The sequence below is a fragment of the Entelurus aequoreus genome, linkage group LG01 (genome assembly GCF_033978785.1).
Source record: "Entelurus aequoreus isolate RoL-2023_Sb linkage group LG01, RoL_Eaeq_v1.1, whole genome shotgun sequence".
Classification (NCBI taxonomy): Eukaryota; Metazoa; Chordata; class Actinopteri; order Syngnathiformes; family Syngnathidae; genus Entelurus; species Entelurus aequoreus.
The window spans coordinates 22,166,012-22,177,600 of record NC_084731.1 but is presented as its reverse complement, the minus strand read 5'-3'; positions in this window follow the sequence as shown (position 1 = coordinate 22,177,600).

Sequence of the window (11,589 nt, the reverse complement as noted above, 5' to 3'; positions counted from 1 at the left end):
AAATGCTCGTCAAACACTTATTTGGAACATCCCACAGGTGAACAGGCTCATTGGGAACAGGTGGGTGCCATGATTGGGTATAAAAACAGCTTCCATGAAATGCTCAGTCATTCACTACAAGGATGGGGCGAAGGGTCACCACTTTGTCAACAAATGCGTGAGGAAATTGTCGAACGGTTTAAGAACAACATTTCTCAACCAGCTATTGCAAGGAATTTAGGGGTTTCACCATCTACGGTCCGTAATATCATCAAAAGGTTCAGAGAATCTGAAGAAATCACTGCAAGGCCGAAAACCAACATTGAATGCCCGTGACATTCGATCCCTCAGGCGGTACTGCATCAAAAAGCGACATCAGTGTGTAATGGATATCACCACATGGGCTCAGGAACACTTCAGAAAACCACTGTCGGTAACTACAGTTTGTCGCTACATCTGTAAGTTCAAGTTAAAACTATACTATGCAAATCGAAAGCCATTTATCAACAACACCCAGAAGCAATGTGTTGCTGCCATTAAATTCTAAATTAATGATTTTTTGCACACAAAAAAAAAAGTTTCTCGGTTCGAACAATACATGTCTTGTGTTTGCAGTCTATGCAATTGAATATAGGTTGAAAAAGATTTGCAAATCATCGTATTCTGTTTTTATTTACGAATTACACTGATTTTGGAGATTGTATAATGTTGTATCAATGTTTTTTGTGCCTGCTGGGATGTGACAGCACACACACAAAAAAAATATTACAATGTTTGAACTGTTGGAAATATAAAGTGGCACACACGGTACAGCATCATAATTCATGTTTCCATCGGTTGGAATTTGTTTGTACCTGAGAAATATTTCCTGTCTAAAGCTTTGATATTTCATGCTGGACTAGCATAATGCGTTCGTCACAGAGGTTTCAAAGGCACAAGTGTGTAATATTGGGAACAGATGAGTGCCTCACCAGGCGGGGAGGGTTCTGTGGTGGAGGGGTCACTTGAGACTCTCCAATCATAAGTTCAGCCCATGAAGCACTGCTGAGTTTCTGGAAGCCGTCTTCCCACTGGGTCTGTAAATAACATGCAGGACTTACCTTATCTCTCAGGCCTGTTCAAGGAAAAAAAGGTGGTAAGCTTCGGGATGGGCACCTTTTCACATTTGAACCGATATCCGATTTTCAGTACTTTATGTCCGTGTTCATGTGTTATTAAATGTTCATTTCTTTAACCCTGTAACACCCTTTGTTGTAAAATTACAACGTTACCTTTAACCATCCTAAAAATCAATCTGTTATATATATTTATAGTCATTGGGTCCTATTGTTCAGTCTCATAAGGCTATTGGATTGTACATTTGTTTATAAGTCACACCTTCTGGCCATGAACTCACACAGCCTCTCAAGGTTTCCTTCAAACAACATCTATTTGTTTCATTGGACTGGATTCATCAGATTCAAGTAAGTAAAATGTCTTTTATATTTCTTTTGGTTGTTATTACAATGTCTAGAGCAGGGGTCACCAACGCGGTGCCCGCGGGCACCAGGTAGCCCGTAAGGACCAGATGAGTAGCCCGCTGGCCTGTTCTAAAAATAGCTCAAATAGCAGCACTTACCAGTGAGCTGCCTCTATTTTTTTAAATTTTATTTATTTACTAGCAAGCTGGTCTCGCTTTGCTCGACATTTCTAATTCTAAGAGAGACAAAACTCAAATAGAATTTGAAAATCCAAGAAAATATTTTAAAAACTTGGTCTTCACTTGTTTAAATAAATTCATTATTTGTTTTACTTTGCTTCTTATAACTTTCAGAAAGACAATTTTAGAGAAAAAATACAACCTTAAAAATGATTTTAGGATTTTTAAACACAAATACCTTTTTACCTTTTAAATTCCTTCCTCTTATTTCCTGACAATTTAAATCAATGTTCAAGTAATTTTTTTTATTTTTATTGTAAAGAATAATAAATACATTTTAATTTAATTCTTCATTTTAGCTTCTGTTTTTTCGACGAAGAATATTTGTGAAATATTTCTTCAAACTTATCATGATTAAAATTCAAAAAAATTATTCTGGCAAATCTAGAAAATCTGTAGAATCAAATTTAAATCTTATTTCAAAGTCTTTTGAATTTCTTTTAAAATTTTTGTTCTGGAAAATCTAGAAGAAATAATGATTTGTCTTTGTTAGAAATATAGCTTGGTCCAATTTGTTATATATTCTAACAAAGTGCAGATTGGATTTTAACATATTTAAAACATGTCATCCAAATTCTAAAATTAATCTTAATCAGGAAAAATTACTAATGATGTTCCATGAATTCTTTTTTTAATTTTTTCAAAAAGATTCAAAGTTTAGTGTAGTTTTTCTCTTCTTTTTTTCCGTTGAATTTTAAAGAGTCGAAAAGAAGAAGATAAACTATGTTTCAAAATTTAATTGTAATTTTTTTCGTGTTTTCTCCTCTTTTAAACCGTTCAATTAAGTGTAAATATCATTAATTATTAATAATAACAGAGTTAAAGGTAAATTGAGCAAATTGGCTATTTCTGGCAATTTATTTAAGTGTGTATCAAACTGGTAGCCCTTCGCATTAATCAGTACCCAAGAAGTAGCTCTTGCTTTCAAAAAGGTTGGTGACCCCTGGTCTAGAGCATGTACATATGTAGTTATTGTGGAACAGATGCATCAAATTTCAATTAGAGCTTGTTATATAATTGTTGCAATTATACAACACTGGGTGAATGTGGTAGTCAAAATAGCTGGCTTGTTGCAGTGGGCTCAAACAGGTTGTATTCCCTCCACTACATCACTGCCTGAAGTATTTTCTCTATACATGGATAGTATACATTCTACCCTTGTGTTGTGTTCTGGTGACTGATTTAAAAGTTTTATCTCTAAAAAATGTAGTTAATTGATCAGCCTGACCTAAAATTCCATGAATTTGTCCACAAAGAGGATATCATCAGACAATCCAGTTCTGGGGAAAGGAATGTTCCTGAATGTGTGGATGTAATGGGGGTATGCATGTTTTCCTTTTACGTTTGTAGTATGATAATTAGAGCCATTAATCCATTTACATTTACATTGATGGAATTTGGACACTTTTATTAAAATCAATTCTCTGAAACAGGGTGCTAAAAATGACGACTGTACTGTCCAGTTGTTACATCTTGATTTCTTACACTTCTGGGTCTCACTTGCAAGTATTATATAGTAGACATTGCATGCAGTAACAATTCTAAGACGTTAGATGGCATTAGTCTATCTATAGGAAGTAGTCTTTGCCATTAGGCTAAATGTGCTAGTTAAGTCATTTGTTGTGTCCTAGTTAGTGTACATACTATAAGTATTGTATTATTATTACACTTTTTGCATACTGAATACTTTAAACCTTTTGTTTTGGCCCTCTTTTTGTGCCCTTGTGTGCATAATCCTTTCCATCCTTTGTATCTGAGCTACTGTGTGGAACAACTTCCCTTGTGGCAGAGGTTTTAATTACCAAGTACAAGTCACTTAGGACCCCAACGCAGAGAAGAAATAATAAGAATAATAACTAGAGATGTCCAATAATGGCTTTTTTGCCGATATCCGATATTCCGATATTGTCCAACTCTTAATTACCGATTCCGATATCAACCGATACCGATATATACAGTCGTGGAATTAACACATTATTATGCCTAATTTTGTTGTGATGCCCCCGCTGGATGCATTAAACAATGTAACAAGGTTTTCCAAAATAAATCAACTCAAGTTATGGAAAAAAAATGCATGGCACTGCCATATTTATTATTGAAGTCACAAAGTGCATTATTTTTTTTTAACATGCTTTAAAACAGCAGCTTGGAATTTGGGACATGCTCTCCCTGAGAGAGCATGAGGAGGTTGAGGTGGGTGGGGTTGAGGTTGGGGGGGTAGGGGGTAGCGGGGGGTGTATATTGTAGCGTCCACGAAGAGTTAGTGCTGCAAGGGGTTCTGGGTATTTGTTCTGTTGTGTTTATGTTGTGTTACGGTGCGGATGTTCTCCCCAAATCTGTTTGTCATTCTTGTTTGGTGTGGGTTCACAGTGTGGCGCATATTTGTAACAGTGTTAAAGTTGTTTATACGGCTACCCTCAGTGTGACCTGTATGGCTGTTGACCAAGTATGCGTGGCATTCACTTGTGTGTGTGAAAAGCCGTAGATATTAAAAGGCAGTGCCTTTAAGGTTTATTGGCGCTCTGTACTTCTCCCTACATCCGTGTACCACTGCGTACAGCGGCGTTTTAAAAAGTCATACATTTTACTTTTTGAAATCGATACAGATAATTTCCGATATTACATTTTAAAGCATTTATCGGACATCTCTAATTTTTGGTCCGGAACATGTTTTGCACCATCATTTTTTTCAAATGATTGTATAAGACATTTAAACATTTCCTTTTATGCTAATATGATTTTGATTACATTTTAATTTAATATTAGTTGAGGAAAGACAAAATATATAGGTTTGGCCTTACTGACCAGTAGTTGTCCTCTGGCACAATCTCCAAGTCCAGACATATTCCTGCTCGAGGGGGATTCAATGGTAGAACGGTACACCTACTTTTAACGTCAAGGTTGTAAATTAACCAAATGTTGAAGTTCACGTATCAGATCCTGAAAGGAGATCCAGCCCTTGCAAAGCTGTTCTTGATCATGTCTGTCACCTGAAGCGGAGTGACAGCAGGACTGCGGCTCTTGATAAAAAAAGGTGCTCTGTTGAAAGCTTGCTGATAATGAGAACAGCGACCGTGAACCAGCAAGCTGTGACAACAGTGTTGACAGCTCGTCCAATAGGCGTAGTTCACACTTGTGCATTCCCACCAACTGCTCACGCATGGCTGAGGAGCATGAACGTGACACCAGTAGGACTTGGTTTCACTTTATTGCTTGGAATACAAATGTTTGTTCCTCAGTAAAAACACAGGTACAAGCATGAGGGCTTAACAGTGAGTAAACGTAACGTGCTTTACTCGATAAAGCTCGCACTGTCATTATCTTGGATACATTAGTAGTATAGTGGTTCATATAAATAGCCATCCTCCATGTGGTTGGCATGGGTCTCAGTTCCGTCTTTTAGAGGGATTGATGGGATGGAGGTCCGGGTTCTGTGTAGGCCAGTCAAGTTCTTGCACACCGAATTGGACCTTGCTTTGTGCACTGGAGCAGTTGGAACAGAACAGTTCTACAAAACCCACACACATCCCAGCAGGCACAAGACATTGATACAACGTTGATTATACAAACCCCAAAACCAGTGAAGTTGGCATGTTGTGTAATTTGTAAATAACAACAAAATACAATGATTTATAAGTCCTTTTCAACTTATATTCAATTGAATAGACTGCTAAGACAAGATATCTAATGTTCGAACTTAATTTTGTTTCTGGGTGTTGTTGATAAATGGCTTTCGCTTTGCATATCAAATCAAATCAAATCAACTTTATTTATAAAGCACATTTAAAATTTACCACAGGGGTAGCCAAAGTGCTGTACAATGGGCAGGTTAAAAGATAATACGAGAACCGAGCAAACACAACACAACACAAACAGAACACGATAAAAAATAAATAAATAAAATATAAAAACATAAAAACATAAAAACAGGTTTACAGGCATAGTAGAGTTTTAACTTGCACTTACAGACAGGGGTTGGTTAAAATATACATTTAAATAGTGAAGAAAATATTGCATGTTATCGCAATTGGCAGTGCAAATCCAACCTCAATGTGGAGGAGGGCGTGGTCGGCGCGCCTCCTGCAGGAATGGGGTGTGTATGGCCCGGCCTCGAAGCCAGCAGCAGGTGAGTAGATTGCCCAGCTGGGGCTGATTAGCTAATCACCTGCCGCCCTTAATAGCAGCAGCCGGAACAAGACATTGATACAACGTTGATTATACGAACCCCAAAACCAGTGAAGTTGGCATGTTGTGTAATTTGTAAATAACAACAAAATACAATGATTTATAAGTCCTTTTCAACTTATATTCAATTGAATAGACTGCTAAGACAAGATATTTAATGTTCAAACTTAATTTTGTTTCTGGGTGTTGTTGATAAACGGCTTTCGCTTTGCATAGTAGAGTTTTAACTTGCACTTACAGACAGGGGTTGGTTAAAATATACATTTAAATAGTGAAGAAAATCTTGCATATTATCGCAGTTGGCAGTGCAAATCCAACCTCATTGTGGAGGAGGGCGTGGTCGTGGTCGTGTGTATGGCCCGGCCTCAAAGCCTGCGGCAGGTGAGTAGATTGCCCAGCTGGGACTGATTAGGTAATCACCTGTCGCCCGTATTTGCAGCAGCCGGAACGAGACACGTGGGGGAGTTGGAGTTGCTAGTGAGCGGACGCATGGACACACACACATGCCGGAAAGACATGCTAGAGAGACTTTAAAGTCGCAGAGCAGAGTGCTGTTGCTGTGTGTGAGCAAAATAAAATAATTGTCAAACCTGACTTCCGGGCATACAGGAGGATCTGTCGTGATCAGGATAACCCACAGGAGGGCAACCTCCACACTCATATACAGTTTTAAACACAGAATCATCAATCAAAGTAATTTGTAGGAATGTGGAAAAAAAAACAATTTTTGATTGACCAGGTTTTTTTTTTTGTAACGATTCTTATTAATTTAAAAAAAAATCAAATATCGATTTTTGAAATATTTTATTTCATCTTAATCTGTCCTGTCCAGCCACTCAGGCAAATTATATCGTTGATGTAGATGCCCATCATATCTGATGTACAGATTTACTTCAGTAAAGAGAAGTGTTGGATAATTCCCTTTTGGCCTTATTTGTACTTGACTTTATTAAATGTTTGGGTAGCATTTTGTAAAACAAAACAAGTTTTCTGTTAAGTCAGGGGTCGGCAACCCAACACGTTGAAAGAGCCATATTGGACCAAAAATACAAAAAACACATCTGTCTGAAGCGGCAAAAAATGAAAAGCCGTATACAAGTCTTAAAATGAAGGCAACACATGATTTAAGTGTCTATATTAGCTATATTAGCCTACTATCAAAATGACTGTGTCGCAGGCTGAAGCAAATCATTGTTGACAGAAATGTGGAAATGTAATATTTATTCTACACATTTTTACAACATTAGAAACCATTAGTAAATCAGAGGCTACTCAGAAGGTGAGATAACTCCTGGAAATTACTGGCTTTTAATGGCCAAAGGTATAGATGTGTGTGTCCAAGTTAAAGGAAATGGCAGGCTTCTTTTAATAGATTTATTACAATCTTTGGCAAGCTGGGTAATGTTTGCTGTGGTCTGGAACAACATGGCACACAATCAACTATCTGACATGCAGGCAATATTATATACAGATAATGTGTCATGAGACATGTAAATATAAATTACATACAAAGAGGATAAAAGTAAAGGATATTAAATTAGCTCAAATATACCTACAAATGAGGCATAATGATACAATATATACTGTACATACAGCTAGCCTAAATAGCATGTTAGCATTGATTATCTTGCAGTCATGCACTGACCAAATATGCCTGATTAGCCCTCCAACAAGTCAATAACATCAACAAAGCGCACCTTTGTGCATTCACGCACAGTATAAAACTTTTGGTGGACAAAATGAGAGAATGGAGTGGAAGATTTTACATGTAAACAAACTGTTGCGTCAAAGTCCACACTATGGTGAGTTCAAGAACCGCCGAAATTAGTAGGACAAAACGATGTTCACGAAATACTCTCATCAGTGAAGCACACATAAATATGCGCTTTCTAACAATTGGGAAGGTTTGTTTCATGTTTGTTCTCAAACAATAAACATACTAAAACAAAAACATTATTTTTACCCCATTTTTTTCCATTTTTAATCCTTTTTTAAAAATGCTCCGGGGAGCCACTAGGCCGGCACTAAAGAACCGCATGCGGCTCGAGAGCCGCAGGTTGCTGACCCCCGTGTTAAGTAATGCAAACATTGATCAGAGCTGTTTATCTATTTTATGGAGGAATGTAGTTCATTATAGAACTGGCAAGGTATGAATTTGGAATCAAGAATTGATTCTGAATGGAATTGTTAACCCCAATAATCGAATCAAACTGAATTGTGCGTTGCCCAAAGATTCACAGCCCTAGCAATTTCGACAAGCTAGGTAATATTTGCTGTGGTCTGGAACAACATGGCACACAAACAACTATCTGACATGCAGGCAATATTACATACAGATAATGTGTCATGAGACATGCAAATATAAATGATATACGAAGAGGATAAAAGTAAAGGATATTAAATGAGCTCAAATACACCTACAAATGAGGCATAACGATGCAATATGTACATACAGCTAGCCTAAATAGCATGTTAGCATCGATTAGCTTGCAATCACGCACTGACCAAATATGCCTGATTAGCACTCGAACAAGTCAATAACATCAACAAAGCGCACCTTTGTGCATTCACGCACAGTATAAAACTTTTGGTGGACAAAATGAGACAATGGAGTGGAAGATTTTACATGTAAACAAACTGTTGCGTCACAGTCCACACTATGGATGTCCATTATAGATATATCCATTATGGCCTGGACTTTCACAATATTATGCTAGACCCACTCGACGTCCATTGCATCCGGTCTCCCCTAGGGGGGGGGGGGGGGGGGGGGGGGGTCACCCACATATGTGGTCCTCCAAGGTTTCTCATAGTCATTCATATTGACATCCCACTGGGTTGTGAGTTTTTGAAACACTTGTGATTTAGGGCTATATAAATAAACATTGATTGATTGATTGATTGATGGTGAGTTCAAGAACTGCCGAAATTAGTAGGACAAAACGATGTTCACCAAATACTCTCATCAGTGAAGCACACATAAATATATTTAACAGTGGGCTTTCTAACAATTGGGAAGGTTTGTGTCATGTTTGTTCTCAAACATCAAACATACTAAAACAAAAAAAATATTTTTCCCCCATCTTTTTCCATTTTTAATCCTTTTTTAAAAATGCTCCAGGGAGCCACCAGGCCGGCACTAAAGAGCCGCATGGTTTCTGACCCCCGTGTTAAGTAATACACACATTGCTCAGAGCCGTTATCTATTTTATGGAGGAATGTAGTTCATTATAGAACTGGCAAGGTATGAATTTGGAATCAAGAATTGATTCTGAATGGAATTGTTAACCCCAATAATCGAATCAAACTGAATCGTGTGTTGCCCAAAGATTCACAGCCCTAGCAATTTCGACAAGCTAGGTAATATTTGCTGTGGTCTGCAACAACATGGCACACAAACAACTATCTGACATGCAGGCAATATTACATACAGATAATGTGTCATGAGACATGCAAATATAAATGATATACGAAGAGGATAAAAGTAAAGGATATTAAATGAGCTCAAATACACCTACAAATGAGGCATAACGATGCAATATGTACATACAGCTAGCCTAAATAGCATGTTAGCATCGATTAGCTTGCAATCACGCACTGACCAAATATGCCTGATTAGCACTCCAACAAGTCAATAACATCAACAAAGCGCACCTTTGTGCATTCACGCACAGTATAAAACTTTTGGTGGACAAAATGAGACAATGGAGTGGAAGATTTTACATGTAAACAAACTGTTGCGTCACAGTCCACACTATGGATGTCCATTATAGATATATCCATTATGGACTGGACTTTCACAATATTATGCTAGACCCACTCGACGTCCATTGCATCCGGTCTCCCCTAGGGGGGGGTCACCCACATATGTGGTCCTCCAAGGTTTCTCATAGTCATTCATATTGACATCCCACTGGGTTGTGAGTTTTTGAAACACTTGTGATTTAGGGCTATATAAATAAACATTGATTGATTGATTGATTGATGGTGAGTTCAAGAACTGCCGAAATTAGTAGGACAAAACGATGTTCACCAAATACTCTCATCAGTGAAGCACACATAAATATATTTAACAGTGGGCTTTCTAACAATTGGGAAGGTTTGTGTCATGTTTGTTCTCAAACATCAAACATACTAAAACAAAAAAATTATTTTTCCCCCATCTTTTTCCATTTTTAATCCTTTTTTAAAAATGCTCCAGGGAGCCACCAGGCCGGCACTAAAGAGCCGCATGGTTTCTGACCCCCGTGTTAAATAATACACACATTGCTCAGAGCTGTTTATCTATTTTATGGAGGAATGTAGTTCATTATAGAACTGGCAAGGTATGAATTTGGAATCAAGAATTGATTCTGAATGGAATTGTTAACCCCAATAATCGAATCAAACTGAATCGTGCGTTGCCCAAAGATTCACAGCCCTAGCAATTTCGACAAGCTAGGTAATATTTGCTGTGGTCTGGAACAACATGGCACACAAACAACTATCTGACATGCAGGCAATATTACATACAGATAATGTGTCATGAGACATGCAAATATAAATGATATACGAAGAGGATAAAAGTAAAGGATATTAAATGAGCTCAAATACACCTACAAATGAGGCATAACGATGCAATATGTACATACAGCTAGCCTAAATAGCATGTTAGCATCGATTAGCTTGCAATCACGCACTGACCAAATATGCCTGATTAGCACTCCAACAAGTCAATAACATCAACAAAGCGCACCTTTGTGCATTCACACACAGTATAAAACTTTTGGTGGACAAAATGAGACAATGGAGTGGAAGATTTTACATGTAAACAAACTGTTGCGTCACAGTCCACACTATGGATGTCCATTATAGATATATCCATTATGGACTGGACTTTCACAATATTATGCTAGACCCACTCGACGTCCATTGCATCCGGTCTTCCCTAGGGGGTTGGGGGGGTCACCCACATATGTGGTCCTCCAAGGTTTCTCATAGTCATTCATATTGACATCCCACTGGGTTGTGAGTTTTTGAGACACTTGTGATTTAGGGCTATATAAATAAACATTGATTGATTGATTGATTGATGGTGAGTTCAAGAACTGCCGAAATTAGTAGGACAAAACGATGTTCACCAAATACTCTCATCAGTGAAGCACACATAAATATATTTAACAGTGGGCTTTCTAACAATTGGGAAGGTTTGTGTCATGTTTGTTCTCAAACATCAAACATACTAAAACCAAAAAATTATTTTTCCCCCATCTTTTTCCATTTTTAATCCTTTTTAAAAAATGCTCCAGGGAGCCACCAGGCCGGCACTAAAGAGCCGCATGGTTTCTGACCCCCGTGTTAAGTAATACACACATTGCTCAGAGCTGTTTATCTATTTTATGGAGGAATGTAGTTCATTATAGAACTGGCAAGGTATGAATTCGGAATCAAGAATTGATTCTGAATGGAATTGTTAACCCCGATAATCGAATCAAACTGAATCGTGCGTTGCCCAAAGATTCACAGCCCTAGCAATTTCCTTTGTAAACATACAAACTAAATACATCTTGAAACGGTTTCCTTCAGCACAACAAACATTCAGAGGGCCGTGACAAAGACGGATGCAGTGCCATGAAAACGTTCAGCCAGGGAACCACAGTCTCCACACACACAGACTCATTAAAACCATCCAGCCTTGCACTGTACATAAAGCCGTTCACCTGTGACTTTCCTTAAGACGGTGGCAT